Here is a 26,924-nt window from a genome sequence, read left to right as displayed (position 1 = left end):
AGTGTTTTGTGTATCAGCTGTTCTTTTGATTGCTGAGAAATACTTTTGTTGTACAAACATATCACAGTTTGCTTATCTGTTTGTCTATTGATGGATATAGGGTTGTTTCCTTTTTGATCTATTATGATTAATGCTGCTATGAACATTTATGCACAAATGTGGAATTGCGAGATATGGGTAGATATATTTTCTTAACATTATGAAAAATTGCCAACCTGTTTTCAAAAGTGCTTATCACATTTTACTTCTGCAAGCAGGGTGAGGCATTCTGGTTGTTGCTTTGCAACAGCATCAACACTTGGTATTAAGTTTGTTTAAATTTCAGCCACTCTGCTGGGTGTGTAGAGGTACTCACTGTATTTTTATTTGCATTTCCCTGAGTAATGTCCTTGAGCATCCTGTCATTTGTATATTGACTATTCATATATCTCCTTTTGTGAAATGTCTATTCCAGTCTTTTGCCCATTTTTAGAGCGTTTTTTAAAAGTTGAGATACTCTTCACAATAAAATTCACCATTTTTAAAGTTTGCACTTCAGTGGTTTTTATTCTACTTACTGTCTTGGGCAAATACCATTAACTTCAGAAAAGAAACTCTGTACTGACTAGCTTTTGCTTGTTTCTAAATTGAGTTGTTTATCTTTTATTTTATTTATTTATTTATTTATTTTTGGTACCAGGGATCAAACTCGGGACCTTGCGCTTGCGAGGACATTTATCTTTTATTATTGGGTTGTTAAGGATTTTGATATATTCTGGATACTTCCTCTGTCAGACATTAGTATTGAGAATATTTTCTTCCAGTTAATGGCTTTCCTTTTCATTTTCTTAACAATGTCTTTTCTTGAAGAGTAGAAGATTAACATTTTCAAACCATTTTTTATGGCATCACAGTCCACCATGTTTTGTGTCCTAAGAAATCTTGGTTAACCCCAAGGTAATGAAGATTTACCCCCTATATTTCTTCCCAGAAGTTTTATAGCCTTAGTTTTTATGTTTAGGCCTATGATCCATCTTGAATTAAGTTTTGTGTGAAGTTTATTCTTTTCCATATTGATTTCAGTTGATTTAGCACTACTTGTTGAAAAGATTAACCCCCATTCAATTGCCTTGGCACCTTTATAAAAAATCAGCCAACATCAATTTCCTGATCTTAGTTTGTTAAATGAGATGTAACCATGGGACAGGTAGGTAAAGGCTATTGTCCTCTCTATTATCTTTGCAACTTCCTTCCATGCCAATCTGAATGCATTGTATATCTTTTTCATGCCTTATTGCAGTGCCTAGGGCCTCCAGTACAATGTTGAATAAAAGCAAAAGCGAACAACCTCTTCCTGCTACCATTTGTAGGAAGAAATGATTCAGTCTTTCACCATGAAGTATAATGTCTATTGTTGACTTTTTTTTTTTTTTGCAGATTCCCTGTATAATGTTGAGAAAGTCCCCTTCTAGTCTTAGTTTTCTGAGAGTTTCCTCATAGAATAAATGTTAAATTATATCAAATGCTTTCTCTACATCTATTGAGATGATCATGATTTATCTCTCTTATTCTACTATGGCAAAATACATTGACTTGCAGAGGCAGAACCAACTTTACATTCCTGGGATAAACTTCACATGGTTATGACCCTTTTTAGTTATTGCTAGATTTTATTTACTGTCATTCTGTTGAGGATTTTTATGTCTGTGTTCATGAGGGGTATTGGCCTGTAGTTTCTTGTTTACAATGTCTTTACTATAGGCCTTCTGTCTTCCCCTTTAAATAAAATGGGAAGGTTGTGTGTGTGTATGTGGGGTCCTCTGTCACAGAGATTATTGCCAGACCCAAGATCATCCCAGGTACAGCCCTGTCCCAACAGTGCCCTGTGTGACAACCAGCTAGTGATGAGATGGCATAAGACCAGCTGCCTATCCATTCTCCCAGTCTTTTGGTGTGTAGGTTTGATGGATAAAGTTGATATCAACTTTATCTGTAACTGCTCTACAGTTTCCAGCAGTTTCATTTTTATCAGATCACCCAAAGATGATCATTTCTTAGGGAATTGTGTCATACTGTACAAGCCCATAGAGGCTAAAGAGTTATTCAGAATGCAGTTTTGTTACTTTATAATAGAAGTGTGTGTACCTTTCCTGAAATCTGAATGTTCAGGACTCTGTTTTTCAAGGACCCCCTCCCTGTCTTGGTGTCAAAATTCTTAGGAAATCAAGCTAGTCTTCTCGGTGCGCCTAGGATTCCAGGTAATGCTGAATTTGTTTTGTCAGGGGGAGGTGGAACTTGGAGCCATCCTGTTCTTGGCTGGTGATCCTGTCCAAGTCACAGTGACCCTCTGCTATTGTTGGTGTTGAATAAACAACAGCAAATCCGTAACCTTCAGCAATCTTCTTCTTAGACTCAGTCCAGGCCACTAGGGAAGCTTCGGCCTTTGTCATGTTGCAGTTAATCAACTGCTTGTTTTACCTTAGCTCTCATTTTGCCTGCCTGATGGGAGACTAATGACACTCATTCAATGTGTGGAATATTCTGTATATTTTTTTAAAAGTTGTGAAAGGGCCAGGGATTTAGCTCAGTGGTTCTGCCACCTGCCTCACAAGTGGAAGGTCCCAAGTTTGATCCCTGAAACCAAGAAAGAAAAAAAGTTATGAAAGACATGAGGCTATAGCTTAATGGTAAACAGCTTGCCTAACATGCACAAAGTTATGGGTTCCATTCTGAGCACCACACACAAGCACAGACATATGCGAAATGTTGTGAAATATGATGCACATATAGAAAAATGTTCAAAATGGTTAAGTGCAAAGCAAATACTCAAGTAACCATTTACCCAAGTCACGAAATGGAATAGTGCCAGCTTCACAGAACCCACTGTCTGTCCCTTCCCATTACAAATCTCCTCTCCCACATCCTAATCTTTATTTAATCCCTTCCTTGTTTATGCTTATGGTTTTACCACCAAAGCATGGATTCTCAATCCTGTGGCCTGCACCTGCATCTGCGTGTGGCTGGCTGTCTCGAAAGTGCTGCTCAAGTTGTTGCATGGTGCTCATTCATTTTCACTCCATCCTCTGAACAGAGCACAATTTATTCATCCATTCTTCTGTTGATGGACTTTTGAACTGTTTCTAGTTTTAGAATCAGTTTTTCAAATTCTTTTTTTTTTTTTTTTTTTTTTTTTGGCTTTTTGAGGCAGGATCTCCCTTTGTAGTTCAGGCTGGGCCTGAACTCACTATGTACCCAGGCTGGCCTTGAACTCTCGGTGATCCTTCTGCCTCAACCTCCCAAGTGCTGGGATTACAGGCGTTTGCCACCACGCCCAGCAAAGTTCTTTTTTTTTTTTTTTTTTTTTTTTATGGTACTATGAAGTGAACCCAGGGTCTCCACGCTGAGCTACATCCCCAACCCTTTTATTTTTTATTTTGAGACATGGTGTCCCTAAGTTGCCAGACTTGGCTCAAACTTGTGATTCACCTACTTCAGCCCCGCAGAGTGCTGGAATTACAGGTGTGCATCACTATTTAAAAAAAAACAACACAGGGCCGGGATTTAGCTCAGGGGTTTCACCGCCTGCTGCGCAAGCACAAGGACCCGAGTTTGATCCCTGGTACCAAAAAAAAAAACAAAAAAACACAAAATCATCTGGGATTTTCATTAGGATGGTATTGAATCTATAAATTAGTTTGAGAATTGACATACTTACATATTGAATCTTATTTATGAGTGTATTATATTACTTTTATTAACATTTATTAATTGTACATATTATATTATCTCTCCACTTATTTAGGTCTTTTAGAATTTTTTCAGTAATATATTTTTAGTTTTCTACCATAATTAGAGATCTTTGCATATATTTTTCTAGTCTTATTCCTAGCCATTCCTGTTTTAAAAACGGTTAGTTGTTATCTCTTTCACTTTTTATTGATTGATTGATTTTAAGAGACAGGGTCTTACCATGCAGGCCAGGCTGGCCTTGAGCTCACAATCTTCCTGCCTAAGCTTACCAAGTGCTGGGATTATACATGTGTGCCTCCACACCTCACTTGTATTATCCTGTTGTATAATGCTGGACTATAATTGCTGATATTTACTGTAGAATCTTTGCATGTATACTCACAAATAAAAGTGATCTATGCCTTCCTTTTCTTGTACTGTTTTTCTTGGATGTTAGTATAAAAGCTACATTAAAGCCAGATGTGGTGGTGCCCACCTGTAATCTCACCTATTCAGGAGCCTGAGCAGGAGGGTCACAAGTTCAAGACCCACTTGGGTAAGTTAGTAAGACCTTGTCACAAAAATAAAACTAAAAGGGTTGGTGATATAGCTCAGGGGTCCCTGGGTTCAATCCTCGGTACTGGGGGTAAAAGTTACTGACCTACAACATTAGTGTAGTGTAGTGGTTAGTTTTCTACTTTCTGGAAGAAATATAAATTAGCAGGTTTTTTTTCTTTTGGTACTGAGGATCGAACTCAGGACCTTGGGCTTCTGAGCTAAGTGGCGGAACCACTGAGCTAAATCCCTGGCCCAGCAGTATTTTCTATCAATGTTTGGTAGATTTCCTGTTGAAGTAATTTGAGCCCTGAATTTTCATCATCAGATATTTTTTAATTATAGGTTTAATTTCTTCAACAACCTTTGGATAAAGAGTTTCTATTTCTTTTTGTACCAGTCAGGTTGTAGTTTTCTGATTTTCATTTTACTCAGTCTTGAAGTTTATTGGCATAATTTTATTCATGATATATTCTTATATTTGTGGTAAAGTCCCTTATCATTTCTTTGTTACTTGTACCTTCTCTTTTTCTTCTAATCAGTCTCACTAGGGGCTAACCAATTTCACTCCAATTTAGGCCTTTATCTCTCTGGTGTGTGTTTTCTTTTATATTTATTTATATTTTAAAATTATTTCCTCTCACCTGCTTTCTTTGGATTTATTTTGCTGTTCTTTTCCTAACATCTTAAAATGAATGTTCATTATATTTCAATATTTCTTATTCTCTAAAATATGCAGTTAAGGTTATGTTTCCCTCCACACACAGTCTTAACTTTATTCTACAAGCCTTGTTGTACTTTTAAAAATTATATATACACTCCTCCTTCAGTATCCATGAAGGATACTGTGAATGCACAAATCCCTTGTATAAAATGGTATAAATTATTCATATAACCTTTGCACATACTTTATTTTTTCCTTCCTGTTTTCCTGAGACTCCAGTTAAACATATTAGGTATGATATTTTTAATGTATAATTTATATCTTAGCTATTCCTCCAATATTTAATGAAATATATTTTCCATTTGTCGCCTTATATTTCATTACAGATTTTTAAATTCAGACTACTAACTTAAAGTTAATCATAAAAGCTTATGCTTAGTATGTTAAAGTTAGGCAAAAAAAGTTGACCATACACACACACACACGCACACACGCACAAGCATGCACGCACACACACACACACTTCACCTAAGCAGGCAGCAAGTCAGTGGGGAGAAGGTGGGGAGCTGGCAGCAGAATGACCTGCCCAGCTGCAGGCATCAGTTAGTCTTCTCCTTCAGCCACTGTTGACTCTCAGCTGGTGCATCAGTGGCCTCTGCTGGCAACATTCCCTCTTCCAGGCAACATGGGGAGCTCAGTCTCCTCACGCGGCAGAAAATGGCATTCATTGTCTTCAGAGGCATACAAGGAGATTGATGCTCAGTGCTCAGGGATAATAAAGTAGGCCAGGGCTGTATGCTGACATTTCTGCTAGAAGTTAGAGGTCACATCAACTATGAGTATTAGCGCCTCAGTTTTCATTGCCTCCTTACACTTTCTCTCAAATGCAAACCACTTTCTTCTATTAATTGCTCTTTAGGTATAAACATATTTTTTCAAAAAGAGTTTTCACAAGAACATCATGGTTGGGGCCAGGGATTTAGCTCAGTGGTTCCACCACCTGTCCCGCAAGCGCAAAGACCAGAGTTCGATCCCTGGTAGCCCCCCAAAAAAGTTTTTCATTAACATGTTGATGACATTTTATGAAGAACAAAGTGTTTACAATATAACCAAGTGAGGTGAAAAAACACTGTATGAGTCAGCCTGTCATCACTGAGACATGATACCTGCCATACACAGCTCATGGTTTCAGTCCATGGTAGTCTGGCCCCAAAGCAGAAGAAACATCATGGTGGGCGAGCCTTTTCCCCTCTGCAGCTGCTAGAGTTAGTTCTTTGTTCGGCAGAGACTCATAAAATGTGGAACCTGGGAGCACATGCCTAGTGACCCTATACTTTGCTACCCTGCCTCACTCTGAAAGACTGGCAAGGAATCGTCTGGAGGGAAGCACAATTAAAGAATTTACATCATCATCTCCTGCCCCCAACTTTGGTAGGCTCTTACCTGGCTGTTGCCCCTGAAGCTTGTGAATTGAGGAAAGAAACCATACATGTCCAGTATGCCAGTACCGAGCACAGAATGCCATTCTGAGTCTCCTGCTATACACAGGATCCTGCGTGGGCCTTTCCCAGCTCAATCCCCTTCACACTGTGCAGTCCAGGATCTCTCTATGTAGCCCAGGCTGGCCTCGAACTCATAGTGATCCTACTGCCTCAGCCTCCCGAGTGCTGGGACTACAGGCATGGGCCACCATGTCCATCCCCTAAGTTTCTTACATGATTAAAGCCCTGAGGAAACACTGACCAGCTGAAAAGGACAGGAAGACATTTTGCAGTTCCAGAATAACTTCTAAGTAAAATGTTGATAAGCACTATAATTACTTCAGTTCCCTAAACCCCGGGAATAACTATTTATATTTGTGCATGAAAAAGTATCCAGACTTTCACTGGGTGCAGATGCCTTTATGGCACTTCCCACCTTCTCCCTGAAGGTATAACTATATATCTACTTTATAATAAATTCTACCTATACTTCTGCACAGCAGCCTATATGTCTTGACCAAATTCTTTCATCAAGGGCACAAAGAACTGAGAACCAAGGAACCGAAGCACTGGTTCATCCTGCATCAGGATCCAGCACTTTCCTCCTTTAAGTTGTTTATGTTGGGTATTTGGTTATAGCAATTACAGAGCTAACACAATGGAGCATTGACTCTCATATGACTGATGAGTTGATACAGAAAGTCCTGGTTCCTCTTCAGCTGAGACACCCAAAGAGCTTCTTGAGTATCCTCATGACATGGCATCTGGCTTCTCCCAGAGGAAGAGATCAACAAGGAAAAAAGCCAAAAAGCCAAGTCTTTTATGATATATCCACAGAAGTCACACATCATCATTTCCACAATAATATCCCATTGGTTTTACAGGTCAGTCCTACTCAACATGTGGAAAGATTTTACAAGAGTATGAAGGAGGTGGGAATAATTGGAGCCATCCTGAAAACCCTCCTGGAGACTGGCTATTGTGTGCTGCTCAGTCAGCTTAGATACCATTTCCCCCTCCACCTGACCCCCTCCCACTACCTTTCCACATCCATGTTGAATGTCATATCCTTGGTGAAGCATTCCCCAATTGATTCCTCACTTCTCCATGTTTACATAGAACTCTCTTCCATCATAGGCATCTGCCACTCTGTTTCCCCATTGTTGCCTGATTTCCTGAGAGCAAGGACACTGAGACTAAACATCTTGGCAGCTCCAGTTTCTACCAAGTATTCTTGGCATAATACAATGTTAGTAACTATTTAAAAATGAATGAATAAGGGCCGGGGATTTAGCTCAGTGGTTCTGCCACCTGCCTCGCAAGCACAAGGACCAGAGTTCGATCCCTGGTACCAAACAAAAATAAAATAAAAATGAATAAATAAAACAAAACAAAAAGTATGGACAAGGATGTAGAGAAATTGGAAACTTTGTGCACTATTGGTAGAAAGGTAAAATGAGGCAATATAGTGGGTGCTCAAAAAAATGACAAATAGAATTACCATACAATCTGGAAATCCTACTTTGGGGATTTATACCTAAAAGAATTGACATGAGAATCACAGAGAGGTATTTGTATACTCATGTTCATAGCATTTTTCACACTGGACAAAAGTGGAAGCAACTTGAGGCTCCATTGACAGATGAATGGATAAACAAAATGTGGCATATGCATACTATGGGATATTTTTCAGACTTAAAAACAAAGGAAATGCTGGCCCATGCTACAACATGAATGAACCTGGAGGACAGTGTGATAAGTGAAGCCAACCACAAAAGGACAAATATGATTCCATTCATGTGAAATACCTAGAGTAGTGGAATTCACAGAGACAGAAAGTCAAATAGTGGTTACCAGAGGCTGGAGGAAGAGGGAATGAAGAGTTATTGTTTCAAGGGCTCAGAATTTCAGTTTTGCAAGATGAGAAAAGTTCTGGAGATGAATGGTGATTAATGGCTACAAAACAATATCAATGTACTTAATACCACCAAGCCGTACACTTAAAATGGTTATGATAGTAAACTTTGGGCTGGGGATTTAGCTCAGTGGTTCCAGCGCCTGCCTTGCAAGTGCAAGGTCTCAAGTTCAATCCCCGGTACTGAAAAAAAAAAAAAAAAGATAGCTTCATGTTGTGTATTTTCCCACAATTTAAAAATTTCTAAATGAATGAATGGGTAAACAATGTAATCTATCCATTCAAAAGAATATGATTCATCATGAGAAGAGATGAGGGACTGAGAATTTAGCTCACTGGCGCCACGCCTGCCTTGAAAGTGCAAGGTCCTGACTTTGATCTCCGGTACTGAAAAAAAAAAAATTAAAAAATAAAAAGGGATGGAGTATAATATGTGGTACAACATAAACAGATGTTTAAAACATTATGCTAAGCAAAAGAAACATCTATAATTGGCAAATCCATAGAAACAAAGTAGATTAGTGGTTGCCAGAGACTAGAGGGAGGGTGGAAATGGAGTGACTGATAACAGACACCGGGTTCTTTTTCAAATAATAAAATTGTTCTAGAATTGGATAGTAGTGAAGGCTCCACAATCTTGTGAATATACTAAAACCACTGAATTGTAAATTTTGATATGAGAATATTATGTAAAATTTTATGTTCTGTGAATTATGTAACTATTTTTAAAAATAAATGTTTGGTATGTTCCTTTAGAAAAAAAAAAAAGAAACATCTTGGTGGAGGAAGCTGCTCACCTCCATGTGAACCGGCTGTAAAGAGCGGGAGGAGCCAGAGAGAGAGGGAATAGTAGAGACAAGAATGTGCTCTTCCAGATTATTCCCCCAGTGATCTACATCCTCCAACTAGACCCCAGCTCTACACTTAGGTCTGAGCTGGCCCTTGATGAGCTAGTGTCCTCATGATCTTATCACCTTCCCAAAGTCCCACCTTTGAACCCTTGAGTCTTTGGCCAAGGCATTTTAGATCTAAACAATTAACATGCTGTCAAAAGAAGTTTCTTTTTTAGGGATAAATGAAACATCTTTTACAAATACTATGCAAATCTCATGGAGCACAAATAATATTCATTTCACTAATTCACTCTTCAGCTGTGTCTAATTTTGTTAAACTTTTCCATTGACTTTCTAATTTTGATCATACTGTTTTTTAGTTCTAAAGTTCCTGTACTTCCTATTTGATTCTTTCTCAAAACTTTTCATAGTTTTAAAAAATGTAATTTCCACTTTTGTGATATAATTTTCAAGCATGATCTCTGTGTTCTTGGATAGAGTAAGCAGAGTTGTTTGCAAAATCTGCATCCGACTTTAAGATCAGGGATCCCATGGAGCTATTTTTGTCAATTGTCATTCTTGTTGGTTCCTGTTCTTTTTGTCAAGCCATCTCATGAACCCGATTCTCTCTATAATGGATGATGTATGTGAAAAATTATTTGTAGGAATAAATGGAACCTAGGATGGTGCTCTCAGATCCTAAAGAGGAATTTGCTTTCTTTTGCCAGGTGCCTGGATACATTAGCCACCTGGGACCTCCTTTGTCCAATCTTTGGGCTGAATATTTTCTGGGCTATCTAATGCATCTGGGCAGCAATCATGTGGCAGCTGCATTACTTCCAAGCCACCCTTCCTCCTGAGATGCTACTCTTTAAAATCAGAGCCCAAGCCAGGGAATGGTTTACTGGGCCTCTGATAGTTGGCAGGCCCTAGATCCTAGCTTTTTCCCCATAGCTCTGTGCAGTTGTAAAACATGCAGCTCAGCTTCTCAGCTGTTTCTACAGCTCAGCAAACAACCTTCAGACAAAAGCAGCTGCGGTGCTGGGCTTACTTTTCTAGATTGCTGCTAGGTTATCAGCCCACTAATTCTCACTATAACTCACTGATAATCTCACTGGTAACTCTTTGCTGGCTGCTATACTTTATCCATGCTTTTTAGTTGCTTTCACTGAGCAGGTTGGTACAAATTACCTCAATCAACATTATTGGAAGGAGAAGCAGTCACCTCTTTTTTTTTTTTTTTTGGTACCGGGGATCGAATTCTGGTCTTTGCGCAGCACGCAGCGAAACCACTGAGCTCTCCAGCCAGTCACTTTTTTTTTTAAAAGCCAGAAATAGGGGCGGGGATTTAGCTCAGTGGTTCTGGCGCCTGCCTCGCAAGTGCAAGGTCCTGAGTTCCATCCCCAGTACCAAATAAATAAATAAATAAATAAATAAATAAATAAATGCCAGAAATTGGGTGTCCACTGGATATAAGTTACTAGTTTAGAGATGTAAAATATTAAAGGTAAATCAGAGATCTCTGTCCTGAAACAATTTACAGTCTCCTGGAGAAGACACCCTTGTATTCAGCTTATGTGCAGGCCAGAGGCAAGGATGCACAGTATAGGGTAATAAGAGTTCACAGAAGTCAGTACAGTGGTACACACCTATAATCCCAGAACTGAGGGAAGCTGAGGCAGGGGGATAGCAAATTCAAGTTCCACCTGGGCAATATAGGAAGACTGTATCTCAAAATAAAAAACAAAGAGGGCTGAAAATGTAGCACAGTTCAAAGGCCCTGGGTTCATACCCAATACTGGAAAAAAAATTCCACAAAGAACATGGGAGAAGCAGCCCACTGAGTGTGGCCTTGAAAGCCAGACCCTAACAGTTTCTAATTGTTTGTTTGTTTAGGTTCACAGCAGGGCCGGGAATTTAGGTCAGTGGTTCCACTGCCTGCCACACAAGCACAAGGTCCTGAGTTTGATCCCTGGTACCAAAAAAAAAATTGATTCACAGCAAAATTGAGTATATGCAGCTTACTTCTACATTTGTACAGCCTTCCCCATTGTCAATGTTTGTACCAGAGTGGTACATTTGTTACAATCATTAGCATCCACAGTCCACAGTTTACCTTATGCTTCACTCGGTATTATGTTTCTGTGAGTTTGGACAAACATATACTGACATGTTCTTATCGTTATAGTCTCATGCATAATAGTCTCACTACCCAAAAAATTCTCTGTGCTTCACCTATTTGTCCCTTTCTCCCCTCTTAATCCTCAGAAATCCCTGATCTTTTGAATACCTCTATGAATCCAGTTTTGGCTTTTCCAAAATGTCACAGTGTTGGAATTATGTAGTTTGTAGCCTTTTCAGATCAGTTCTTTCACATAACATGCATTTAAAGTTTCCCCATGTCTTTTCGTGGCTTGATAGCTCATTTATTGTATTTTTATTTTTTGGTACTGGGAATCAAATTCAGGGCCTCATGCTTGCCAGGCAGGCTCTGTGCCACTGAGTTACATTCCTGATCCCTCATTTCTTTTTAGCACTGAATAATATTCCACTGTTTGTACATACCATGGTTTATGTATCCATCTATGTGCTGAATGACATCTTGACTGCCTCTTGTTATGAATAAAGTTGCTTCAAACACATATGTGAATGGTTTTGTGTGGACATTAGTTTCCAAGTCATCCGGGGAACTCCCAAGAGGCAGGATAGCTGTATCATATGGTAAGGGTAGATTCAGTTTCAGTTTTGTAAGAAGTTGCCAACTTGGATTCTACAGTGGCTCTGACATCTTACATTCAGAAAGCATGTTCCAGTTGCTCCACAGCCTCATCAGCACTTGGTGTTGTCGAGGTTCTGGGTTTTGGCTGCCCTAATAGGTGTGTATGAGTATCTTCTTGTTTTAAATTACATTTCTCTAATGATGTATGCTGTGGAGCATCTTTTCAAATGCTTATTTGTCACCTGTGTGTCTTCTTTGAGGAAATATCTGTTCAGGTCTTTTGCTCTCTCTTCTTTTTTTTTCTTCCCCAGCACTGCAGACTGAATTCAAGGCTTTTGCACTGAGCTACATTCCCAGCCCTTTAATTTTGTTTCTTAATTTTGAGACAAAGCCTTGGTAAGTCACTAAATTGCCCAGACTGGGCTTGAACTTACAATTCTCTTGCCTCGGCCTCCAAAAACACAGGGACTATGGGCACGTTTGAGACAAGGTCTTGCTAAATTGCCCAGGTGGGGCTTGATCCTTCTACTACAGCCTCCCAAGTGCTAAGATTACAGGCATGTGCCACCATCGCCCAGTTATACAATGGAATATTATTCATTCATAAAAAGGAATGGATCACTGACACATGATAAATGGACGAAACTTTTTCCCATTTTTTAATTCAGTTGTTCGTTTTCTTATTGTTGAGGGGTTTTTTCTTATCTTATTATTGAGTTTTAAGAGTTCTTTCAGTTTTATGGATAATAGTCTTTTATCAGATGTGTCTTTTGCAAACACATTGTCCTTGTCTACAGCTTCTCTTTTCATTCTCATGATGGTGTGTTTCACAGGGAGACATTTTTAATTTTAATGAAATCCAGACTATCATTTTTTTCTTTCGTGGATGGTGCCCTTGTTGTTTTATCATAAGAGTCATTGGCATGCCCCAAACCATCTAGATTTTTTTTCTATCTTATCCTCTAGGAATTTGTCACTTTTGGGTTTTAACATTTAGGTCTATGATCAGTTTTGAAGTAAGTTTTGTGAGGGGTATAATGTCTGTGACTAGATCCATTTTTGTGCATGTGTGTGGCCAGTTGTTCCAGTGCCACTTGTGAAAAGACTATCTTTTCCTTGTGGTATTGCCTTTGTTCTTTTGTCAAAGTCAGTTGGCTATATTTATGTGGCTGTATTTCTGGACTCTATTCTGGCTCATTCACCTATTTATTCATACCAACACTCTGTGTTGATTGTAGCAGTTTTTTAATATTCATTAATTTTATTGGTACATTTTAGGTATACAATATGATGACATTCATCATTGGGAATTTGTACCTTTACATGATGTATCTTGGTTCTTATTTTTTACACCATTTCCCTGCCCTCCCTTCAACCCTTCCACCCCTCCCTATTTCCAAAGACTTTGTTTCCATTTTTTCCTTTTCTCGTATTTATCCCTTTTCCTTCTTTCTTTTCTCCTATCCCTCCCACTTCCCCTTCCCCTTTGGTCCTTTTCTTCCTATTTCACATTATCTATTATACATTTTGATCCTCATTTACACTTTTAGTTTCTCACACCAGAGAAGCTATTCAGTATTTACACATGTGTGATCTATTTATTTCACTTAAGAGTATTGCTTCAGTGAGCATCCATTTGGCTATAAATGTCTCTAGTTTCTCATTCTTTAAGGCTGAGATCCCTTACTCCTAGGTAGTAAGAACCAATACAGTGAAAATAGCCATACTTCCAAAACTGCTATATAGATTCAATGCAATCCCAATTGAAATTTCACCAGCATGCTTCACAGAACTTGAGAAAACAATCCAAAAATTCATTTGGTACAAGAAGAGACCTAGAATAGCAGACGCAATTGTAGGCAACAATAACAAGGTAGGGGGTATCACAATCCCCAACTTGAAACTATACTACAAAGCTACTGTAATAAAAACAGCATGGTACTAGCAAAGAAACAGACCCAAGGATCAGTGGAACATATTAGAAGATGCAGAAACAATTCCAGACATACTCAGTCATCTCATCTTTGACAAAGGAGCCAAACACCCTCACTGGAGGAAATATAGCCTCTTCAATAAATGGTGCTGGAAAAATTGGGTTTCAATTTGCCAAAGATTAAAACTAGAGCTATATCTCTCACCATGCACTGAACTAAAATTGAAATGGATCAAAGTTCTGAATATTAAAACAGAAACACTAAACCAGCTGGAAGAGAGGTTAGGCAGAACTCTTTTTGTAGTTTTGTAGTAGATGTTGAAGTTGGGTAGTATCCATCCTCCAACTTTGTTTTTTCCTTTATAATGTACAGGCTATTCATGCTCTTTTTTATTCCCATATAAACTTCAAAATCAGTTTGTTGATATCCAAAAAATTTGCTGAGATTTTGATTCAGATTACATTGAATCTATAAATCACATTGGGAAGAACTATCACCTTGACAATATTGATTCTTCCTATCCACAGACACAGACTATGTCTCCATTTAGCTAGGTCTTTTTTTAAAAAAGTTATTTTTTTCTTATAACCTTTCACTTTTTTTTTTTTTTGTACAGGGATCAAACTCAGGTCCTTGCACTTGCAAGGCAGGTGGCGGAACCACTGAGCTAAATCCCTGGCCCATTTCACATATTTTGTTAGATTTATACCTATTTCATTTGGGGGATGTTAATGTAAATAGTATGGTGTTTTTAATTTCAAATTTCATTTGTTCACTGCTGGTATATAGAAAAGCAGTTGACTTTTGTGTAATATTAATATTATGTTTGGCAAATTGGCCATGATCACTTATTTAAGATTTTTGTTGATTCTTTTGGATTTCCCACATAGGTGATCACATGATCTACAGATAGTTTTATTTTTTCCTTTCAAATCTGTATACCTTTTATTTCCTTTTCTTACATTGCATCAGCTGAGACTTCCAATACAGAGTGGCAAGAGTGGATATTCTTGCCTTTTTCTTGATCTTGGTGAGCTTCTAGTTTATCACCATTAAATGTGATGTCAGCTGCAGTGTTTTGTTTTGGGCAGCTTTAGCTAGTTGCAGATATTCATAGATGGCTAAGAGTTGTAATCATGAATAGGTGTTGGATTTTGTCAAATACTTTTTCAAATCTATAGATACAGTCAAAGGTTTTCTTTATAATCTTTTTAGGCTGCTGCTGATGTGATGAATTACATAAACTGATTTTCAAATGTTAAACCAGCCTTATATACCTGGATAAATGCTACTTCGCAGTAGTGTATAGTTCTGTTTATGCATTGTTAATGTATGTAATTTGCCGATATTTTGTTGAGAACTTTGCACCTATATTCATAAGAGATATGTGTGGTTTTAGTTTTAGGGTAATGCTGGCCTCACTAAATGAGTTAGGAAGTATCTCCTCTGCTTCTGTCTTGTGAAAGAGGTTGCAGAGAATTGGTTGTAATTTCTTTCTTAAACTTCATCAGTGAACCCATCTGGGTTTGGTGCTTTCTATTTGGGAAGATTATTAATTATTGATTCAATTTATTTTTAAACTGCCCTCTATAGTACTGTAGATTGCTATAATCATTCATTATGAATTGATTTTTTTTTTGAGACAGGCTCTGACATTGTAGCCCAGGCTGGCCTTGAACTCTCTGTGATCTCCTGCCTCAGCCTCCCAAGTGCTGGGACTACAGGCATGTGCCACCAGGCCCGTCATAATTTGATTCTTTTCAGTTCTGAATATTTGGGGTGACATTTTATTTCAAAGTTCTTAGTTTCTATGGTTGCTTCAGGGTAGAATTTGTGCCCCTTATCTTACTGCATTTATTATAATAAGAATTTTTTGTATTGTTAGCCTTACGTGGAACAGGTGAATCATTTCACAGATTGCTGAAGGAATTAAAAAAAGATTCCACCATATGGGCTGAGGAGGAAAGATCCCTTGACTGACCAAAATCCTTTTCTTTAAAGCTTTATGGAGAAACAGTGTTCATACCATATCATTCCTCACTTAAAGTATACAATTCAATGGCTTTTTGTAGGGTCACAGAGTTGTGGCCATTCCCACAAACAATTTCAGGCATTTTTATTACCTCAAAAAAAAATACCACATCCCTATCACTTTCCTAATCCTCTCCCTCCCCAGCCCCAACTGTAGACAATCACTAAGTTACTTTCTCCATCTGTGGATTTGCCTGTTCTGGACATTTCATATAAATGGAACCTACAACATGGGATTCTTTGTGACTGGCTTCTTTCATCAAGCACAATTTTTCCAAGGTTTATCCATGTTGTGACAAGAGTAAATACTTCCTTTGTAGAGGAATAATTTTCCAGAGTATGGACATACCACATTTTGTTTATCCATTTACCAGCTTAAGAACATACGGGTTATTTCCATTTTGAGCTATTACAAATAATGCTTTGTGAAGATTTGTGCACAAGTGTTTGTGTGCATGCAGATCTTCATTTCTGGTGTAACATGTTTTTAACTCTTTGAGGAAGATATTTCACTTCTTCCTCTTAAAGGGAGAATATCAAAAAACCTAAAGATATATTTTAAACCACAATGGGCAGTATCATTCCCATCTGAGTATCTTTTATTAACTTGCCCCATGATTCACCACAAGGAAGAGGCAGGAATGGGAATAGAGAGCTCAAGTGTCTAGAGCCTGTGTCCCTTCTCTGGAGCTATGTGTCTTCTGCAAGAAGGAAGTAGTCACAGCACAGCCAGCATAGGCTTCAGCACCTGAAAAGATGTCACTAAACACTGTATCCCCACGTGTGCTGAAACAAACTGGTTCCTACTGCTTCACCATATAGGCTCCATTTACCCTTGTAGGCATAGTGACCACTGTCATGGCCATGATAGTACCTATACCATTGGATTTTATTTATTATCCTACCCCTACTTTCTTCCAGCTCACTGGGTACACCATGCAATTTTCCCAGATGTTGGGCGATGTGACAAAGCAAACTATTATAGGGTCAGTGCCCTGCGCCTGGCTCCTTTCTTCCTTGGGTGAGTTTTTCTTCAGAAGTTCCTTGACCTCTGCAGCTAGTTTCTGGAGGGCCCAGATCCATAACTCAACATACATCTCCACAATGGCTGAATCCAGCATGGGCCTAGCCAAGGCTCAAATCTAGGCCCAAACTAGGGTTTCCCCCATTGGGATCCAGAGACAAGGCATTTAGGGGAGTTTGTGTTAGGGCACTGCTGAGGTTTAAGGCATAGAACAGGTCCCAATGCCGCCTAACAGTATGCCTTGCAAGGCCTGGAAGGGCCAACCCCCTGGGTGGGTCCCAGAGAGCTCAGTGAAGGAGGGAAGGGAAGGTGGGTCCAGGGGCCTCCTTGCTCCTCCTCTCCCTGCCCTCCCTCATCCATTGCCAGGAGGTGGTTATGGAACCTTCAAAGATCCAGAGGCGTTGGTATGTGATAGAACTTGTTTGATCACTCCCAGCTATGCAATTACCGGCAGATTCCCCACGCGCTGCCAGAGTCCACCTTCCCAAGCTGCCTTTGCTGTTTGGCATAAATTCTCTGGGTGCACAGTCAGCTGGGCCATGGCGTCTTGTTGTGCAGCTGCTGGTCTTTGGATAGTTTGAGCTTTGCGTGACCCATTGTAAAATGAGAATGATGATAATAATAGCATCTACTTCTCAGGGCTCATGTGAGGATTGAAGGAGAGAATGTATAGAAAGCTCCTGACTTGGTTCTTGGTGTAGAGCAAATGCTCAGGGGTACTGGCCATCTGAGTCCATCATCACCCTTCAGAGAGGTGTCCCCATTTCACACAGTGGCTATCGTGGTACTGGCCCTAGGAAGGATTTTATGGGGCTGGGCTACTCTGCATCACACAGGGACACTGCAGTCTCATCAACATCATCTCTGAACTCCACTGGCCTTCATTTCCTGCTGTACAAGTCAGATGCAGGAAAGGGAGCACATCAGGGCCCTTGATGGGGGGGTGGGTGTTGCTAGGGTTCTCATCACTATAGCAAATAACTGAGAAAATCAGTTTATAAAGAGGAAAGAGTTGTTTTGGAGCTTTCAGTCCACAATCATTGACTCTGTTGTTTGGGGCTGTGACAAAGCAGCAGGAGCATGCAGTGGAGCAAAATTGCTCACCTCATGGCCAGGAAGCAAAAAAAAAAACAGAAGGGACTGAGGTCCTACTGTCCTCTTCAAGGGCAGCTCCCCTCAATTACCTAAACTCCAGGGCCGGGGATTTGGCTCAGTGGTTCCACCGCCTTGCAAGCGCAAGGTCCTGAGTTTGATCCCTGGTACCAAAGCAAACAAACAAACAATTACCTAAACACCACTTTAAAGTTTCCACCACTTCCCAACAGCGCCACCCTGGAGGCCAAGTCTCCAATATGTGGAAATTTGAGGAGCACTTAAGATCCAGACTATACCAAGGCATGACAAGAGCTCTCAGGGGTTAGAGCTGAGTAGGGGCCACTCATATCTGACCACACCAAGGTCAGTATGTTTCCCTGGACCAGCATCTACCCTCCAAGGAGTGTCTTGCTATCAGTGCAGGTAAAGCCTATTATTGCTGTTATCCACAGGAGAGAACTTCGGTCCTGGTGTACTTGTGGACTGTTTGGAGGGCTAATGGTAAAGGGAGCAAAAGTACCCATCAAAGTTCATAGTCAGTTGGCTACAGGGACAGGTGGAGCAGGTGGGGGAAGTAGAAGAGCCCACAAGGAGCAGGTAAATGTATGAGCAGGAGTACCAGTTCAGACCCTGTCTTCACTATGGGGGAGTCCAATCCCCAGTGCATCTATCACTTAGCAGATTTTTTTTTTTTTAGGTACTGGCGATCAAGCCCAGTGAGACCACTGTGTCTCTAGTCCTTTGTTTTTTTGGTACTGAGGATCAAACTCCAGTCCTTGACCTTGCGAGGCTAGCAGCAGAACCACTGAGCTAAATCCCCGGCCCAAGTCCTTTCTATTTTTTAATTTGCAACACAGTCTCACTAAGTTGCCCTGGCTGGTCTCAAACTTGTGATTCTCCTACCTCTGGCTCCCAAGTAGCCCGAAGTATAGGGATGCACCACCACACTCAGATTCTCAGCAGTTTTTTGTGCAACATCTCAAATGAGACACCATGATGCGGCACCACTGCCTTCCCTGATCCTCACAACAAACCTACCAGCTTGTCTTCAGGGTGCCAAGGCTTGTTGTAGAACTTAATAGAGTAAACCATGGAGACATCAGCATTCCCTTCCCGTATGCTGTTTGGCACTGAACATCTAATGTTTAACTCAAAGATAGAACCATCAGACAGTTCACACATCTGCATGTGTGTACACAGAGGCACAAAACCATGGGTGCTGCTCTTTAATGGCTTCCGGGTGTCATGAGTCATGTGCACCAAACATGATTTTATCCCTTATTTACACAGACCTCCCAGTATTAGTTGGAACTGGCCTTGGGCAAGCCACTAAAGGTCTTTGAGGCTTAAAGTAAAGAAAAACTATAGATATAGTGAGTGGGTTGATAGCCAAGATCATGGGTCTCACAGATGCCTGTCCCCACCTGGGCACCCTACAGCCCACCTTATAGCCATTCACCACAGGTCACTTGCAGACTTCAGGTGGCATCCTCATGTGCCACTGAGCAGCAGTGGCCCCAAGGGAGGGAAAGTGTTCACATAAACAGATCTCCCCATGTGCCAGACACTGTGCTAACTGCTTTCCATGTTCCCAATGACCCCTGTTTTGTGAGCCTCACTGCGTTTCTCTGATACTTGTCATCTCTTATGAGGAAATTGAAGTTCTGAAATCAATTCTTCCAGAGTCACCCTGCTAGTGGGTGGCAAGGCCTGCAGATGAGTCTCCCAGTCCCATCTGAGTCCAAAGCTCTGCTTGCTGTGCGCCACCCTGTCTCCCCATCACCTCATTAGTGCTCCCAACAACCCAGCAAGAGATGGCAAGATTGTTGTTACCCAACGGAGGAGATACAGGCTCCAGGCTTGGATTAGCTTCAACCCATTCTGCCAGAGTCTCCAGTGCCTATGGGCATCACAGACAGGAGAGAGGGGCCTTGGGACAAGGAGAAAGAGCACCATGCAAATCAAGTCCAAGTTTGAGAACAAACTCTTCCTGAGGAAGCACTCATTAGTAGACCCACATGACCTGCATGCTCAGAAACACCTCACTTTCCTCACCATTTGCATCCTCCTTTTGAGATTCCAATATTTCACCTCCTTGGCTATTGTTTCTCTGGTCCCCCCAGGACACTGTATGGTTTCCCCGGAGTGCTCAAGGTCAAGAGGCTGCTGTGGATCCTCTCACTTTGGCTCATTTTCTCCTCTGAGCAAGTCAGGCTCTCTAAAGTGAAACAGAATGGACAGAATCCAAGTACTGGCCAAATGAGGTCCCATTTTTTAGGATCTCAAAATACAGATTGTAAGAAAGAGCTTTGTGAGGTACATTGTTGTACCTAATAATTTCTCTAAATAGCACGTTTCCCATTTCATGAGAAATGGCTGAGTTTACTAATGGAGCAGCCTGGTATCAATGGGTGCTATGTGATGGTTGATTTTATATCAAGCTTGACTAGGCTAGGGGATGCCCAGGTAGTTGGTAAAACATTGCAGCTGCTGTGTCTGTGAGGGGATTTCCAGAAGAGATTAACTTTTGTATTGGTGTACTGAGTAAAGCAGATGGCACTTACCAACAGGGTGGGCATTGCCCAGTCATGAATAGAAAAGGTAGGGGAAGGACAGACAGGCCTCTCTCTGCTGAGCTGGGACATCCTTCTTTTTCTGCCACACTCCTGGTTCTTGGCCCTTTGGACTTGCGTCACTGTTTTCCATCTCTTGCTCCTTCAGGTTTGGACAGGACCTACAGACTGGCTTTCCTGGGCTTCTAGCTTGCAGGTGGTAATCATGGGACTTCTTGGGCTCTGTAATCATGTGAACCAGCCCATCATAAGTCCCTACTTACAGACAATCTCTGATTTACAATGGTTTGGAATTACAATTTTTCAACTTTACTATGGTGCAAAAATGATATCCATTCAGTAGAAACCATGTGTTATGGTTTGGATTAAAAATATTTCCCACAACTGGGCACAGTGATTCATGCATGATATCAGCTACTCAGGAAGCTGAGGCAGAAAAATCAAAAGTTCAAGGCCGCCTGGGCAACTTAGTGGGACCTGTCTGAAAATAAAAGAAAAAGATCTGGAGATGTAGCTTACCATTCCCAGGATTCAATCTCCAGTGCCCCCCACCAAAATGAGAGAGAGAGGAGAGAGAGGAGAGAGAGAAACAGAGAGAGAGAGAGAGAGAGAGAGAGAGAGAGAAAGCAAATGGCTCATGTGTTCAAAGGCAGGGCTTTTGAAAGGTGATTATATCATGAGGATGATAGATCAGTAATCAATAGATTAATGCATTAATAAGATCATTAATGGACTAAATGGGCTGTTAGGAAGTGGGGTCTAGTTGGAACAAACAGGTCACTGGGGGCATAACCTGGAAGGGTGTATCTTGTTCCTGAGTCTTTCCCTTTCTCTCTGCTTCCAGCCTCCATGGGGTGAGCAGTGTTACTCTGCCATACTCTTCCACCATAGTATTTCTCCCTCACCACAGGCTCAGAAACAATGGAGCTGCCAACCATGGATAGAAATCCCTGAATCTATGAGTCAAAATAAACCTTTTCTCCTTTAAGTTGTTCTTTCAAGTATTTTGTCACAGCAGTGGAAACCTGATGGAAACACACCATGTTTGGAATTTTGAATTTTTATCTTTTTCCAGGATAATGCTTTGCAGGTCCATCCTCTCTAGGGATGGTGTGCAGCAAGCCACGCTACCAGTCAGACTTGCAACCAACACTCTACAGTGTGCTGGGTTGCTAAGCTGTGATGTACAGTGGGGTTAGGTGTATTCAATGTATTGCTTACTTATGATAATTTCAACTTACAACGGATTTATAGGGCCATAACCACCACTGTAAGTTGAGGAGCATCTGTATCCATGTGTTCTATGTTCTGCCCGTTCCCCATTTCATGAGAAATGTCTAGAGATCCCTAAAACATTTCAGACAGTCCCTAGAGCTGGCATCTAGTCCTTCTAGAAACATTTTGAGCTTTAATACTGACAGCTTCCCAGATATAAAACAGTTTTTTGTTTGTTTGTTTGTTTTTGCAGTACTTGAGACTCAACTCAGGGCCTTTGCACAAAGCTACATCTCTAACTCTTTTTTATTTTTTATTTTGAGACATGGGCTCACTAGGTCACTAAAGCATCCAGTCTGGGCTTGAACTTGCAATCCTCCTGCCTTAGCCTCTCAGAGTTGTGGGATTACAGGTCTGTGCCACCAGGCCTGGCTAAAAAGTTATTTATTTATTTATTTATTTATTTATTCATTCATTCATTCATTCATTCATTCCTTGGTGGGAAGTTTTAAAAGACATCCAAACTGTCAGGTTTCCTTTCTCTCATTTGGCCTTGTCAACATCCTGCAGCTCACTTGGCCTACAGATGTAGCCACAAGTGGGAAGCTCCTCACAGCTCCAGCTTTGGTAGTGCTGGTGGAGAACAGGTCTGAGTCTCCCCTGCACATTTCGTGTTGTCAGCATCTGCATTATACAGCAGTCAACAGCAGTGGCAAATGGGGCCATTCATGTTGTCACTGCTTCTGAGGGACCCCTGCAGGCCCACAGATAAATGTAACCAGAATCCTGTCTCCCCAGAAACTCACTGTACACTATTACTGTTACTGTGGAAACGGAAGCCTGGACCGCAGCTGAGGGAAGTGTGGCCCCCACTGATATGTCCACCCTGGACCTCAGAATGTAGTCTTATTTGGAATAAGGGTCTTTGCAGGTGTAATTGAGGTACCCTTCTGAAGAGGAGATGGTTCTGGAAGAGAGTGGGCCCTATTATGACAAGTCCTCATAAGGGAGAAGGAGAAACAGAAACACAGAGGAAGCCGTGCAAGGATAGAGGCAGGACTGGAATGATGTGGCCACAAGCCAGGGAAGGTCTAGAGTACCCAGGAGTGGAAGAGGCAGGAGCACCCTACCGGGAACCCCAACAGGGAACACAGCCCTGCCCACATTTTGATTTTGAACTTCCAGCCTCCAGGCCTGACAGAGAATACATTTCTTTGTTTTAAGCCAACCAGTTTGTGGTACTTGGTTGTGGCAGCCACAGGAAGTAATAGAAGGGTAACATTTGAAGACTTGGCCTCCTGGGCAGAGATGAACCTGTGGGGGCCTACTGGGTTGCTCTGGAGAACAGCATATGTGGGCCAGGTCCAAAGGTGAGCTGGCCCAGGAGACTCTGGGCCACAGTGCAGTTTCTACCAGGCCTCAACTTCCCCTCATCAGGGTGGCCCTTGGGTTTCAGGGAGTGACCCCCACATCCACCACTTCATAGGCAGACCCCAGGAAGAGGACATGGCCTTTGATCATGCAACTCTCTGCATGAAGGGCAATTCCCACAGCATTCTCAGCTGTTAGGGGATCAAGTCCTCCAATCGTTAAAGGGATGTGTGGGGCAAAGAGAGTCACAGACCTGTGTCCCCACAGCCTCCATTACTTTTTTATTTTTTGCAGTACTGGGGATTGAACCCAGGGCCTTCACAATGAGCTACATCCCTAGCCCTTTTTTATTTTTTTATACTGAGATAGGGCCGCGCCAAGTCACTAAATTGCCCAGGCTGGGCTAAAACTTGTGATTCTCCTGCTCAGCCTCCCAAAGTGCTACGGTTACAGCTGTGTACCACCATGCCCAGCTAGCTCCAATTACTTTTAGGCCAATGATGGGCTGACAGTTTTCCCATCACAGGGGAAGAGAACTTCCTGGCCTGGATCCAAATGTGACTTGAATCTCAGTATCCACCTTTGTCACGTCCCAACCAGCCATCACCTGGTTCACCCTCGTCGCCTAAGAGGCCTGAGTCACACTGGGTTATAGTTGCAAAGACTTAAGAGGGGCCTTAGCCCACATTCATGCTCTTCCCACACCTCTGCCCTGTGGCTGACCATGCACGCTTGGTCAACAAGGCAAAAGATTGTTAATTATACATGCTTGCCACAGATGCCTGCTTGCTGAGTTGCACAATGACAATTCTGTGTGTCACCCCATATGGGTCAGAAAGACCTCATTGCAAATGTCTTCGCTTCCGCTCAGCTGTTTACTTGCTCAGTCTCCCTAGTGCTTGGTGTGGTCATCTGTTCCCAGCATCAAAGGAGAGAAAGCTGTACCCTCAGCTGCTGCAGATGCTCTCTGGGACCTGGGGAGTTACAGCAGTGGTTGAACAGAGCTCAGCCCCACCCTGGCTTCCTTACTCAACCCACTGGTGGCCTGGAGGGCATATGAGTCATCCGAGGGTGTCCAGACGACTCCTTCTGCCCTTGCTTAAAGGTGATGATGATCTACAATAGGCTCTAATCCTTAAATGGCAGTGATTCTTCCCGTCATTGAGGGGGATTTTTTTCCCCATGATTTCTTTTAAAATTACAGTAAATTTAAAAAAAAATTTTTAAATTACAGTAAAATATACACAACATAAATTCACCCTCTTAGCCATTTTTATGTGTACAGTTTATACATACCTTCATAATGTTGTGCAACTATCACCGCTATCCATTTCCAAAACTCTTCTCATCTTTCTGAACTGAAACTTTGTTCCCATTAGGGCACCAACTGCCCATTCCCCATGACTACTCTGCATAACTTGTACAAGTAAATTTATCTTTTTGTGAGGAACTTTTTTCACTTAGCATATGTTCAAGATTTATCTGTTATAGCATGTGTCAGAATTTCCCTCCTTTTCAAGGCTGAGTAATAATTCATATATATATCCACCAATATTTGTTATTTTCTGGTGTGTGTGTGTGTGTGTGTGTGTGTGTGTTTTAGTAGCCATCCTAATAGGTAGAAGGTAGTATTTCATTATGGTTTTGACTGTCGTTTCCCTAAGGATCAGTGATATTGAGCATCTTTTTATGTACTTAATGGCTACAGTATTTCCATGTCTCTTTTGGATTAATGTCTATTCAAGTCCTTTGTCTTTTTTTTTTTTTTTGGTACTGGGGATCGAACTCGGGTCCTTGCACTTGCGCAGCAGGCAGCGAAACCACTGAGCTAAATCCCCGGCCCACCTTTGTCTACTTTTGTTTTGTTTTGTTTTGTTTTTTGAGACAGGGTCTTCCTTTGTAGTTCGGGCTGGCTCTGAACTCACTGTGCAGCCCAGGCTGGCCTCAAACTTTTGACAATCCTCCTGCCTCAGCCTCCCAAGTGCTGGGATTACAGGTGTGCACCACCATGCCCAGCTTCCTTTGTCTATTTTTATTTTGGGTTGTTTTGGTTGGACTTTAGGTTTCTATATCCTCTGGATATCACTCTCTTAACAGATGCCATATATGATTTTCAAATATTTCTCCCACTGTGTGGCTTGCCTTTTTACTCTGTTGATAGTTTTTTTGTATATTTTGCTTTTTGTGGTGAAGATCAAACCCATAATCTTGTACATGCTAGGCAAGCACTCTGCCACTGAGCCACCCCTCCAACTCCTAATAGTGCCTTTTGATACAAAATTTTAAAATAATATTCATGAAGTTCAATTTGCCTATTTTTTCTTTTGGTCATTATTTTTCTCATTATTGTTTTAAAAACTTAATTTAAAATTATGTAAGTAGGGCCGGGGATTTAGCTCAGTGGTTTCGCTGCCTGCTACGCAAGCGGAAAAACCCAAGTTCGATCCCTGGTACCAAAAAACAAACAAACAAACAAAAAACCCTGTAAAATTATGCAAGTAATACAAAACTAAATTTTTAAATTTTTCTTGGGGCCAAGAACTTAGCTCAGCCGCACCGCGCCTGCCTGGAAAGCTCAAGGTCCTGAGTTCCATCCTGGGTACCAAAAACTATATATATACTTTCTGACCCCAGACACAAGACTGAATGACTCATACTTCTTAGTAGATGGTTAATCTCTGCATAGGTCTGTGCAAGGACTTTCTTTCGTTAAGATGCAGCTGCTTGTGGCCTGAGGGCAAACCCTCTATGCCTCCCATTTCTGAAGCTGCGATTTCCAGTTTCCCTAGGGCAAAAGCCCAGATGTGGGCAGGTGGGCAGAAGCCCAGATGTGGGCAGGTGGCCAAGATGATAGTACAGGCCCAGAGAGCAGCCATAAAACCAAGCTTAGGGGCAAAGGCAAAGCCTGAGGGCCTGTTGCTAGGGAACAAAGGTTCCCAGGCCACTGCTTAAATCCAGATTCTAATTTGTTTGAGTATTGGCTTTAGTTACCCATCCTGTGGGATGGCCAAAAGCAAGTAGATAGAATGCTGAGCTGGGTCCATGGGGTGTGTTTTGCCAGAAAACCCCAAGTCTGGCGAATACAAAATATCACAAATCTTTAAGTTCTCATTCATGCCAACAAAAAGTGGGCTGCCGCAGATATCAAATACCCTCCAGAAAGGGTATTCTCCCCAGTGCCCAGCTCAGAGGATCCCAGGATGGGCACCTGGTGGGTCTGAGAGTACCAAGGACATGGTAGATCCTCCAAATAGCAGAATGGTGGGGCTTCACTCTGGCCACCACAGGAAGCTGAGGGTAGGCCAGGGCTGAGGGGTGCAGAAAAGCCAGACTTAGAGTTTGTCATTTGAAATCCTGAAGCCAAGGTGTCTGAAGCCAGACATATGGACTAAGGCCTGGCTCCATCACTGGCAAAATGAAAATATGGGCAAAGTGCAATTCAAGTTATTAATGTGTAATGGTTTGCTCTCTTTTCCATGGTCTCTCTCTCTCAACTTCCCATGGTAGATTTTACTTGCCATTCAGTCATGCCAAATAAAGAAAACTTAACCCTGTGAATTATTAGCGCCAATTTTACTATAAAGGGTTATATTATGCAATGCCAGTTTTAAATGCAAATGTGAGAGCAATTAATGTACAAGGTGGGATCACCCACATTAAAAATCTGTGCCACATGGTCATCTGTATTCAGCTCTGGCCAACACAATGGAAACACTGTGCCAAACTATAGCCAGTTTTACTTCACCCTTGATAAGAGCATGTCCTACCATCGTTCCTGACCTTCAGCATGCTGATGAGGCAGGAAG

This window comes from Heterocephalus glaber, unplaced genomic scaffold (genome assembly GCF_053883595.1).
Source record: "Heterocephalus glaber isolate CG9 unplaced genomic scaffold, H.glaber_assembly_v1.0 deba00001781, whole genome shotgun sequence".
NCBI lineage: Eukaryota > Metazoa > Chordata > Mammalia > Rodentia > Bathyergidae > Heterocephalus > Heterocephalus glaber.
This window is presented reverse-complemented; position numbering follows the sequence as displayed.